We start from the raw sequence: 13566 nt of genomic DNA, 5'->3' as shown, positions 1-13566 counted from the left end.
ATATATATTGGTCTAAGAGGTCCCCAAAACATGTCTTTAAAGTTTATGCTCAAAAAAACACTTTGAAATCAGATTTTGGCATGCCTGAAAAGTCCTCTTCTTCATTCCTCATCAGAACACTCTGTTTTCCCTCTGACCACGCCCCCTCAGGAAGTGGATGTGCCTCGGCTCTCCAGCACGTTGATCTAATGTTTACATGTTGGCTGAATATACACGGCTGCTCAGAGATCGCGTTACTTCAACCCTCTGAATCTGATCCTGACGGAGAGGCGCCTGTAGCAGGACCTTTCTGAACGATTGGTCATAGATTTAGTGTTTCTTGTTGTTTTATTTATCAGTATGTAGACGTGTGTCTTGGTACACAGCTACGAACATGTAGCTATGTGGCTATGCTAACTAGCGCTAGCACTTATCCATGATAAATAAAAATCATCCACTAGATCTTCAAATCTGCAGACGTGGGGAGTAAAACCGACCTCTACCAGAAAGGCAGCAGGACCTTTCTGAAGGATTGGTCACAGATTTAGTGTTTCTTGTTGTTTTATTTGTCAGTATGTCGACGTGTGTCTTGGTACACAGCTACAGCTACAGCTATGAACATGTAGCTATGTGGCTATGCCAGTTAGCGCTAGCACTTATCCATGATAAATAAAAATCATCCACTAGATCTTCAAATCTGCAGACGTGGGGAGTAAAACCGACCTTTGTGTTTATTAAGACAGCCTACAACTAGCATGCCTCCCTCCTAAGCTCCTTGTTACCACACATGTGTGCAGGGAATGAAAAACGGAGGGGGGATTCAGTATTATTTTATACAGTCTATGGGCTGAACAAGCTCCGAGCTCTGACTCCGTGACAGACCGGATATTGTTGTTACGTAACAAAAACACGGAAGTCTGAAACGGCTCGTTTCACACACATTTACAGAAAGGTGTAGAAATCAGAACAGGGGCAGAATGGATTTTTTTCATTTTCGGGGGGTTTGTAGACATGCCAGGGAAACATATTTCAGGTAAAGAACCATTAAAAAGTCAATTTTGCATGATATGTCACCTTTAACTAGTAGGTCAGGTTTGTTAGTCATGTAGATGTCTATAAGATAGTTGACTTTAATAAATATCATGTCTATAAAAAGAAACTGAACTATCACTCAATGAAGAAAAATCAAGCACACATATCCTTGATGGTAAAATGAAACAATAAACCAAACATTGATCCATATTGGTTGTCCAATATTTGCATGGAAAGAGATCTGGAAGGCTAACACAGCTGAGAGGAAAATTATAATGACTTGAGTGATAGAAAAGTTTGCTCCCTGTGCACTTTACAATATGAGAAAATAAGCTGTAGAGATCAAAAGCAGTCATTACTTGGCTCGCTTGACTTTTTCTTCAAAGCTAAACTTAAACACAATGGTTGTCCTTGTTATTTTAACATGGGGGTCCATGGGGCTTTATCCATTTTTGGAGCCAGCCTACTTAAATTTGGCATGCTGCCGGATGATTGTTGGTTTCATTATTTGATGCAAAACAAAGTCTGTTTTCAGAAAATCGATTGTGTCAGTTTGGTACAACTGCAGGCCTTGATCCAAGTACCCAGACATAGCCTCAGTGACGTCACCCATTGGTTTCTTAAGCAGAGCTTTGAAGCTTATGTTGGAAAAGCTGACTCAGCCTCACTTTCGGATCGACCTAACAGTTACAAAGGTGGAGTTGAGGCGGGTCTTTAGCCTCCTCGCTAACAGCTACACTGTGCCCACCTGTCAGTCACGTCAGCCATGCCTTTAATTGTGCAAAACTCTTTAATCTTAATATCTTCTAAACTAATGAGCTATAACAAATGAACAGTGTGTGCAGTATGGGGTGTGTGTGTGTGGTTTGGCCCAGAGGGAGGGAGCTTAGCCTGAAGGCAAAGCTTTTGGTTTACCAGTGGATTCATGCTCATACTCTTACCTATGATCATTAGCTTTGTTAGTGACCATAAGAATGGGATCCCGGATACATGTGGCTGAAATGAGTGTCCCACAAAGGGTGGCTGGGCTCAGACTTCGGGACAGGGTGTGGAGCTGGAGCAGGGACCCCACTCCTTCGTATTGAAAGGAGCCAATGGAGATTGTTCATGCAGCACCTCAAGCTGCTAAAGACGGGCCAGACTCCAGCTGCTACAACTACTATTATCCGTCCAATCACTATCACCTCTCTTTTTTCATCTCCCTCTATCTATCCCTCTTTCCAACCCAAACTCAGTCTCAGCAGATGTGTGTCTAACATGAGTCTGGTTCTGCTCGAGATTTCTGCCTGTTAAAGGTTGCCTCTCTCATGATTCAGGTCTATACCTTGTTCTTTTATTTAATAGACTAAATAGCCTTATGTTATTTATCTTATTTACATGAGGGGATGTCATTTCTGTCCGTCCACAATTCTCCTCTGCTGTCCTTGCTGCTGTAACTTGCTAAATGCTGCAAAGTGCTCTGCTCATGGTGGATTAAGATGAGATAAGATCAAGTCCTGTCTGTAGGATAGGACTGGATCTTATCCTGTCTTGATGTTGGGTCTTTGTTAATAGTATAACATAGAGTATGGTCTAGACCTGCTCTGTTTAAAGCGTCTTGAGATGACATTTGTTGTGATTTGCTCTTGGTGGCCTAGTACTGTGTTTTTATTTCAGATTCAAGATACAGTAGAATATAACAGGATAGAGACGGAGGCTGGGCTGTGTCATAGCATCATGACCTGGATTTTAAACCAAAGCATGACAGGATGAAAACAGAGAATCACATGTCCTGCCAAGCTCAAACCACACAGGAGGATTCAATGGAGTATCAGATACAGAAAAATAATCTATGTTAATTCATGGCAAATAATTAAGAACCTTTGGAGCCAGGAGAAAAAAGTCACCATGTTAACAACTTAGAATGTGTTTATTGCCACAAAACAACATCAAATAACAGCTAGAGCTCACTCAAAGTATTCATGAAGGACACACATCCTTCATTATTTGATAAACTGGCAACATTGCAACCTAACTTTCTGAATTAAGAACCTTCAAGGGTCATAGAGGGTCTCCAGCAGGTCATCTCCTCCATATTGCTATGATCACCTGCTGTATCTCCCTCTCTGGTTCCAGCCTTGCAGCCTCCTTGCTTGGCACCGCTACTGCAGCCATCTGTCCAAGCTGTAATCCTCCTGTCACTCGATCTACTGCTGCTGTCACCATCTGTACCGGTCAACAGCAGGCCTGGAAAGCTCATTTGCAATGTTGTGTTTTGTGGTTGCCAGCAATAGCAGGAAGGGTACTTTGAATAATGCTCCACTGAGATGGAAGAATTTAGATCATCTTGTTTTAGGGATGTAATAAATAAGTGTTGGGCTGTTGGGGCCAGACATAGGCTAACAGTATGTTGAGAAAAAAAATGTCCAGGATAAAACTTAACAAATGAAAAACATATATATAAATACATGAGAAAAAACACATATATAAATATTATTCCCTTTTCGTTTTTTTTTTCTGATACCCTGTTACAAAAAGTTTAATTTTACACTCTTTGACAGCTACAGTGATATTTTGTCCTTTTTGCTTCCTTTACACCACTGCTGACACAGCTTTGTTGTTTTTGTTTCCAACTGTCAGCAGTGTATTTTGCATTCTGGAGTTCCTCTTTCTTTCCATTTGTGGAAAGGAAACAGATAGAACAATAGGTGGCCTCACACTGTCATTTTATGGCATTGGTTACAGTAAACATTAATCTAGACGGAACTAGAAATCCTAAAATGAAAAGACATTCATCATGTTGAACATTTTTAACATGGCTGATTAAATCTGTTCAGTTTTCTCACATCTCTCACATCACAACACCTGGCAATAGTGATTTCTTCTTCTTTTGTTATTAACTGGCAGTAAGCAAACATCTTTTAAATGGGCTACAGCCACAGCGTTGGGGTTGTACCACATTAAATCCAGGCCCCAGAATTATAACAATAATATTAAGATATATTCTTGCAGTGAGATAATAGTGGCATGAAGGATTCAATTTTTAAATAAATCAAAGACTATTTGAATATCCGAAAATCATGACTCATCTCTGAACACCTCTCCAACTATAAGACCCTTGCATTTGCTCCGTGTCAAATTGGGGACTGAGGGACTAAGCAATTTTCATTAGTCATGAAACAGTTGCGTTTCTGCCAGTCTGACATTTCTGTGGTTTAAACTGAGCTTGCCAGGGCTGGGTGTGGCTCAGTGGGGTGTGTGTCATGTATCTCAGTGGGTGCATGTCATTTTGGCAGTTAGGTGGCCCATTCACAACAAACTGAGTACCTTTTTAGAGTGATATTCCAAAATCAAAAGCAATGCGTATCTGCCTCCCTGTGTCTGTGAAGGTTCTCAGTCATCCAGGTCATGGTAATCCAAAGCTTGATCCGTAAGGCAACTGGACTGGTAGGAATTAAGACACCATTTGTCTCCTACATACAATGCTGTTTTTCAATTCTCTGTCAAAACAAGTAAGACCATACTCACACCAAAGACCATGTGACTCTTAAGGCTGATTTATACTTCTGCGTCTCCCCTACGCAGCAGGGGCTGACGCGGACATGAGCACCACATACTTGTGCATCGGTGTGTCCGTGTCACGCAGCAATTCTCCGCCGAAACGCCTGAGGGCAGTGTGGTCTCTCTGAAAGCCGGCCGCCTGCTTCTGGTCCCGCTACAATCTCTGTTTACTTTTCCACAGAGATTCAGAGCGTGTTCTGTTAATCTACAGCTGATACATGTTGCTGTTTATCATACAGACATGATTACATGAAGAATAGAGAGGAGGAGATGAAATACACGGCCGATGTGCGGCCGATGTCCGGGATCCCGGAAGTGTTGTAAATGCGGGAAAGACAAAGCCGCCGAGCGGACCAATCACAGATCTTGCGGTCCGCGTCGGCTCCACGGGGAGTTACATTTTGGAGGAGGTGCACGTCAGCTACGTGCGTAGGCCTCGGCGTAGGTTCGGGAGCTATGCAGATCCCCGGCGTAGGGTACGCCGTTGATTCAACGCAGAAGTATAAATCAGCCTTTACGACTCACAGCTGACCCATCACCCTAACGACTGTCAGGAACTAGGTTAACGATTGTCAGGAGGTACAGAACAACTAACAGAAACTAGACTAACGACCTCACTTCGGACCCTTTGTGACTCCTGGACACACCCACGACTGTTAGTGGCTTACATCTTCGAGCTCTTCCCCAGTCTGGTCAGAACTGAAGAAGCCTTTTGGAGGGTAGGTGAAACGTCTTCAAGAATTTCTACCAGTCCAGTTGCCTTGTGGATCAAGCCTTTCGGAGGAGAGGTGAAACATCTTCAAGAATTTCTATCAGTCCAGTTGCCTTGTGGATGAAGCCTTTCAGAGGAGAGGTGAAACGTCTTCAAGAATTTCTATCAGTCCAGTTGCCTTACGGATCAAGCTTTGGGTGCCTCCCTGTGTCCACTGCCTTTTGAAATTCATACAATTGTCATTTGATGCCATATTCCTAATTTTTGTTCTAATAGACCAGATCTTACTGAACCAGCCCAAACAACTCAGAAATATAGAATTGGCTTACACATTTAAGTTAGGATGGTGGTCTAGCAAAACTAAGTTGGAATAGAGACTTTGTAAGTTAGTTCAGTGTCACCTGTTCTTTTTTTTATTACTATTTTTACTGGAATCCCGGCCACAAAAAATGACTGTGCACTTCCTTGAACATAGTGACTCATCACTATGATCAGGCAGACAAAGAAAGCAACAGCAGTGTCAGAGTTGCCAAGCAAAGATAAACACAGATCTGTGAGATTGTCACTTCAAGGGGCTGTTAACATGGAAACGTTCTCAACAGAAAATGGTTCTATGATTTCTGTCACTATGTAAATGAGCGATACACGGATCCCATGAAAACAGTGGTGGAGTACTGACTGGTGTTTGTGCTGCTGGTTCTACTGAGTTTATTAATGCTTCTCCAGATAAAGTTGGCGGACTTGGAGCGTGCGTTCGCCACAGTCTTCTTGTTTGTTCGTACTCGCCACTCTGCTGAGGAACAGCTTCATGCACAGGCTTGTGGTGTCAATCGCCACCAACTGGTATGCATGCTCAGTCGTTTCAGTCCTTTTTGCGTTGTCATGTGACCGCAGTTGTTTTTTTTTAAAACACAAAGGAAAGACCTCCATTTTTAATGGGGACAGTCTTCAATCAAGTCCTTCTTTGGGCCCCAGCTTGTCTAGCGATAAGCATGAGCCCAGTCTGCAGAGTCTATCGACCACTCCTGTCGACTTCCCTTTGCTGCATGTCTTCCCCCTTTCTACCTTCAACATTTCCTGTCTTTCTCCAGTTGTCTTATCAATAAAGACCAAAAAAGCCCCAATAATAACTTTAAAAAGAATACTTCCAAAAAACCTCCATGAAAACAACACATAGGATAGAGGATGAGCAGTATAAAGAGGACACACATTTCAGATAGGTTAAAGCTATATTGATATTCATGTTGATAAAATGTGAGAAATGATTCACATTCACTTTATTATGAGATCATTGATATTTGATGAATATTTGTGTTTGACCTTTGACCTCACCAGGATGGTATTGACACCACAATGAAGTGGTACACATGTCGGCCACAACACAGACTTTTTCTAATTACCAACCCCTGCTTTATCTCTTCACTGACTGTATATCATTATCATGTGAAGATGTCCTCTATGTGCAGTTGCTAAGCGAGCAGCTCTTGTTACTTATTCATTCATATTGATCGCACTCATCAGCCATTCATTAAACATCTGCTCTCCTGTTTGGCCTCTTATGCTGATGAAGCAATCACTTGTTTAATACCGTTCTAATCCTTTGGTGCTGTATTCTCTTTGAATGTGTGTGTGCTCAAGTTTACGCAGACCATCTTCTACTACGTGAAAATAAACCACAGACTCAGATTCTGTCCAGTGCAAACTACATGTGAACTACAACCTGTTAAACATTAACAAAGTTAAAATAAAAATAACTGGGTTTTTTAAGACTGATAGGCAAAACTGAAGATTTAGCTAACCATTAGCCTCTCTGTATGAGATATGTAGCTTAACAACTAGCCAAAACCAGCGCACAAGACCACCACTGTTCTAAGTTTTACTTTGGTACAACCCTTGGTACACTATCTCAACAACTGTTATTCATTTTACCCTGTGGGCTAGTCCTACAGATAGCTCATTAATGCTGCTCTTACTTTTCAACTAGCATTAGGTGCATTTCGACCAAGAGCTCCGGGGTCTTTCAGCCCCCAGAACTACTTTACCCTGAACTAAAAGGTTCCTGTGCCCCAATTGTTGTCTGCGTTTCGACCGCGGGCTGAAGTCCCGGGTAGATTGTTCAAATCAGGCCAGTGACGTATGGAGAAAAACAAGTAAATGCACTACACCACCAGACCAGTAGAGGGCAGTAAAACAAAGACGAAGACCATTCATCACAGATGACACCATAGAAGCAGACGGGCAGGCAGGTATCATTATGAGCAACACAACAGTTAGCCTGTTAGCATGAAGAGACTCAGCTGGCGCTGTTTTAGATGGTGCTATATTTCATCACAGATGGATTCACTGAATCAACACGTGAGAGGAGATAAGCGCGAGTAGCAAAGACGTTTCAACACGGCTTTAAAATCCTTTTGAACTCAAAAAGCCGTGGCAGAGATCGGCCGGTGTTTTGGTTTAAACAGCGACCCAGTTAACTGGAGACTTTCAGCCGGATGCATCCCTCATAAATGTCTTTAGACGATCATTAAATATCTGATGAGGATATTTTGAAATCTTAATAAAAACTAAACTAGTTTGCATTCCCAGGAACTCCCTCTGTGTTTCAACAGCTGTGTAAACTCCACAAACACTGACACGTTCAGCTGAAGGTCTCCAGTTTACAGGGTCACTTTTAAAACCAGAACACCGGGAGAGACGCATTCACGGTGGGCTGAGAGAAGACTACTGTTACAAGCTGCTAAATCAAGAGAATCACAGCTTCTTCTTTTGAAAAGTACACACACATACAAAAAAGATAGAACAAATAAAAACTAATGAAAGAAAGAGAAATCAAGTGAATCACAGATGTGTGTGATGTTATTGTGGACGGAGGGAGGAATAACAACACTGCGGTTAATCTACCAATCAGACATGTTCAGCAATGCAGGCCCTGCCCCCGAAAGCTCTAGAACCTTTGAAAAGTACTACCCCCCTAACAGGGGCTTTTTAGGGGGGAGATTATCTACCCCTGAACTAAATTTAGACCCTGGGTCCACCGGTTGAAACGCACGTAGTTCCAGGGTAAAGTTCCTTTGGTTAAAAAAAAAAATCGCCTATAGCCAGGACATTAAAGTTCTCACACAGAACTATGCTAGCGACCAAGCAGATGTCATCATGTTGTATGTGCACCATATTTTTGAACAAAGTCACAATTATACCTGTTAAATATTCTGTTTAACATTGCCATAGTTAGCATGTTGACGTTAGCACATAGCTCAAACTTTTTGGTCTGCTACCCCCAAACTAACATTGCCAGAGACTGGAGACCCCATTGTCCTCAGCTGGTTGAATGTTACAGCTGCACACAAGAACTAATAGGACAATTAAAAAACTAAATACTATCACATTGTAATTTCAAAACAGTGAGAAGCAGGATTCAAGTAATATCCATGTTTCAACTGTTACAGTGAGTTGACATTCAGTATTTAATAAGCAGACATATAAGTGATGCCTGAGTTTTATACTGGCTTAAAGCTTAACATGTATCATTTAGCTGGTCTGATGTGTTCACTGAGCTGCTGTAAGTTCACTTGCTGCAACTGTACTCACCAGTCATAATGTCATCATTTCACAGGCAGATGTGTGTCTAACGTGAGTTCTGCTGGAGGTTTCTGCCTGTTAAAGGAAGTTTGTCCTTGCCACCCTAACTTGCTAAATGATGCAAAGTGCTCTGCTCATGGTGGATTAAGATGAGATCAGACTGAGTCCTGTCTGTAAGATGGGACTGGATCTTATCCTGTCTTGATGTAGGGTCTTTGTTAACAATTTAACATAGAGTACGGTCTAGACCTGCTCTGTTTGGAAAGAGTCTTGAAATAACGTTTGTTGTGATTTGGTGCTATATAAATAAAGATTGATTGATTGATTGATTGTTGATAATTTCCTCAGGGGTCATGTGGCAACAAAGGAAAGAAGGAAATTGATGACATTTTTTCAAATGCATGGTTTTATCTCAAATTTATCTACAGTTTTTGTTTATAACTTTACAATAATTGATCAAATATGCTTTTCTAAATATTTCAAAATGTTTAATGTTTATGAATGACCTCTTGTGACCCCCAATCAGCGTCTCATGATCCTTCGGTGGGGTCCCAACCCTCAGTTTGGGAACTGCTTTAGACTACTATAACACTGATGGATGTGCATAGCAGATAACTTATCAGAAATCCCTCATTACTTCTACAAAAAGAACAAACTGTGCATATGTAAAGTCCTTTGATTTGCTCTTTGTTTGAAAGATGCTTTAGAAATGATTGCCTGGCTGTGGCTCGAATATCCTCCACTCTGTTGGCACAGTTTTTCCAAATCATGATTCAAAACTTTTGAGAATGAAGCCACTTTTTCTATATCAATAGTTTGTAGAATAAAAGACAAGTTGAGGCACATTAATATATTAGCCAATCTCTACAGTCTAACAGCTGGTTCTGTTTTAGGACACATAGCATTGCTTAATTATCATGTTCTCTTTGCGACTGTGTGACGAACCTGTCTCTACAAGACTATGAGAGGACATCCAGTTAATTGCATCACTTCTGTAAGCCCTAATTATCTATCAGTGTGAACCTGAAATGTGGGAATGGTGACACAGAGCCCCACCTTTGTTTATGAGATTGTAAACAAACTATTCCCTGAATGTTGGCGGGACACCTACATCGCCCTAAAGATTTGCGTAACCGCTGATTGACCAACATTGCAAATAGACTAGCATTGTCCAACAAACACAGCAGAATGTTTTTGTCGTATGGAGAAAAGTGTCATCATCTATTCTTCCCAATAATTTATTTGCATTACTTTCTGTATAAAGAAGAGCCGAGCATATTTCCTTTGTACAGTGCAGTCCTTGATAGCATTACATCAGACAGCTAGGATGAGACGCATCCCTCATCCTCCTCAACACAGCCAGCGTCGCACAGTGATGATGCCATTAAGCTGCAGGCTGTGTGCGTCTGTGGTGGATCAGTGTTGTTAATCCAGATACGTACAGAGAGACCTGACCTTGGGCGAGTTGGCGTGTGAACAGTACACACCAATGTTTCATCTACTGCCAGCTATAAATACAGGTAGATGATAAATACACAGAGCTGATCTGTTTGCCAGTCAAGTAATTTATCATGGGGCAAGAAAGAAACTGTATTGAGGGAAATACATTAATTCGAAATACAAGGAAAAAAACGCATAGTTGTATTAAGTATTAAGGAGCATGATTTGTTTCCATTTCCATTTTAAGACCTTGTAAATCAAGGTTTTTTTTGTAGAACAGAAGTGTCCCTGAAGAACTATCTGTTAAAAGTGAAAAGTGTTTTCCACATCAAGAGCACCTTGAGGTTTCTGGAACATACTGAAAGTGAAACTGATGGAGTTCTTGGCGCTCGCAGCCTGTCACTGTGTATCTTAGATTGAATAACACACTGTGCCAAGATGTCACTGATACTATTTCCTGTGTATAAAAACAGTCTGTAAACTGTTAGTTTAGTTCAGATCAGAATAATTGAGCGTTCTTCAAGGTAGGGTAAGGGAAGCTGCTATAATAGATGTCTTCACAACAATACATAAAGAAGAAATGACTACTTATGATATGAAGCTGTCACCTGTGACATTTATAATGGCTTACCACAAGTCTCTGTTCTGCAGTTTCTTGCATAAAAACAAGGTGTTTTTGCATCTTGCAGTAAAGAAACTAGACATCAGTTTTTTGATACTTTGCTGTTTTGATTCAGTCTTGAATAAATACAAATTTGTTACAATCAAAAAAGAACAATTGGGAGCTTAAAGGTGACATATCACACTTTTTTCATCAATATATATTGGTCTAAGAGGTCCCCAAAACATGTCTTTAAAGTTTATGCTCAAAAAAACACATGGAAATCAGATTTTGGTCTGCCTGAAAATCCCTCTTCTTCAGTCCTCCTCAGAACACTCTGTTTTCTCTCTGACCACGCCCCCTCAGGAAGTGGATGTGCCTCGGCTCTCCAGCACGTTGATCTAATGTTTACATGTTGGCTGAATATATATGGCTGCTCAAAGATCACGTTACTTCAACCTTCTGAATCTGATCCAGAATCTGATCCTGACGGAGAGGCGCCTGTAGCAGGACCTTTCTGAAGGATTGGTCACAGATTCTGTGTTTCTTGTTGTTTTATTTATCAGTATGTCCACGTGTGTCTTGGTACACAGCTATGAACATGTAGCTATGTGGCTATGCTAACTAGCGCTAGCACTTATCCATGATAAATAAAAATCATCCACTAGATCTTGAAATCTGCAGACGTGGGGAGTAAAACCGACCTTTGTGTTTATTAAGACAGCCTACAACTAGCATGCCTCCCTCCTAAGCTCCTTGTTAGCACACATTTGTGCAGGTAATGAAAAACGGAGGGGGGATTCAGTATTATTTTATACAGTCTATGGGCTGAACAAGCTCCGAGCTCTGACTCCGTGACAGACCGGATATTGTTGTGACGTAACAAAAACACGGAAGTCTGAAACGGCTCGTTTCACACACATTTACAGAAAGGTGGAGAAATCAGAACAGGGGCAGAATGGATTTTTTTCATTCTCGGGGGGTTTGTAGACATGCCAGGGACACATATTTCAGGTAGAGAACCATTAAAAAGTCCATTTTGCATGATATGTCACCTTTAAGAGAGATCTTCCTCTCTGATGCAGCAGAAAGGAAAATGGAATTAAATGTCAGGAAAAAGTGGATTATGTGCAATTTCCTCTCATTACTAACGCTGTAGAATCACTATCCTGACCTCACGACTCAATAATCGAGCATTAGTAAGACAAAAACCTTAGTTTAAATGTGATTCACTATGAGCATTGCTCTCTTTTTCAGAACAGCTTCATTTTCATTAACACAGCTGAATTTTCAAACTTGGAAACTGCCTACTAGAGCCATAGTCTCATCTTCTGGATGCAGCTTAACTGGGAAAGGCCCTCAGTAGTACCCACTAACTGAGAAGATCAGTTTCTGGATTTTAGAAGCTGAAATATTGTCCCATTCTTACCTGATATAGTATTTAGATTGCTTAACAGTTCAGTCTCCTTTGTCAATTCTGTTGCATTATTTGTCAAATGTTACAAAAGGGTGTCAAGTTGGGACAGCAAGCAGGACGTTTTGGTAGGACTCTTCTACTAAGGAGCCATGCTGTTGTAGTATTAGCAAAATGTGGTTTAGCATTGTCTCGCTGAAATATGAAAGGCCTTCCCTGAAAAAGGTATTGTCTGGATGGCAGCTTATTGCTCCAAGAAATGTATGTAACCCAGATGTATCAGCAACCCATGCAATGCCCACATATGCAACCCCATGCCAGCAAGGATGTGGGATTTTTGACTGTGCCCTGATAATAAGCCAGGTGGTCCCTCTTCTCCTTAGAGCGGAGGATTTGGCATCCATGATTTCCAAAAGAATGTCAAATTTAAATGTGTCAGATCACAAGACAGTTTTCCACTTCACTGGTGTTGTCTGTATCATGTTTATTCGGTTACCTCTTTGCATGATCCAATTTTAACCTGCATTTGTGGATGCAACAACAAGCTATGTTCACAGGAAATGTTTTTTTGAAGTGATTTTCAGCCCATGCAGTGATTTCCACTGCAGAGTCATGTCTCTTTTTAATACAGTGCAGTGCCACCTGAGGGGTTGAGCCATACAGTTTTGATTTTGGGCCTAGATTTCTCTGGATTGTTGAACTATCCAAGCCTCTTACAGACTATTGATCCTCTTTCCATCTGTAATTATGAGGGATAAAGCTTCTCTTTTTATACCCAGTCATGTTACTAACCTGTTGCAAATTAACCTCATTAGTTGGAAGATGTTCCTCTGAGTGCTTGTTCTTAGCATTTCTCAACTTTTTCAGCGTTTTGTTGTCCCTGCCCAATCTTGTTTCAAACCTGTTGCTGGTATCAAATTTAGAATGAGCACACATTTTTCATTGAAAATACAACTATCACAGCTCCATCATCCAGTGTGAATTTGCTTACTATTATATGCCTTTACACATTATCTTAAAGGTGACATATCATGCAAAATGGACTTTTTAATGGTTCTCTACCTGAAATATGTGTCCCTGGCATGTCTACAAACCCCCCGAAAATGAAAAGAATCCATTCTGCCCCTTTTTTGTATTCTCCACCTTTCTATAAATGTGTCTAAAACGAGCCGTTTCAGACTTCCGTGATTTTGTTACATAACAACAATATCCGGTCTGTCACGGAGTCAGAGCTCGGAGCTTGTTCAGCCCATAGACTGTATAAAATAC

The 13566-nt window shown here is 41.1% G+C and overlaps 1 protein-coding gene across 2 annotated transcripts in view; it reads left to right on the top strand.

Moving 5' to 3' along the window:
• LOC117805395 (monocarboxylate transporter 2-like) overlaps positions 1-13566 on the top strand; it is a 55288-nt gene that overhangs the window by 28494 nt on the left and 13228 nt on the right. The window lies entirely within an intron of this gene.

The sequence above is a fragment of the Notolabrus celidotus genome, chromosome 21 (assembly GCF_009762535.1).
Source record: "Notolabrus celidotus isolate fNotCel1 chromosome 21, fNotCel1.pri, whole genome shotgun sequence".
Classification (NCBI taxonomy): domain Eukaryota; kingdom Metazoa; phylum Chordata; class Actinopteri; order Labriformes; family Labridae; genus Notolabrus; species Notolabrus celidotus.
Note: the sequence above shows the minus strand (reverse complement) of the source record. Positions and strands in the feature narration are given on the sequence as shown.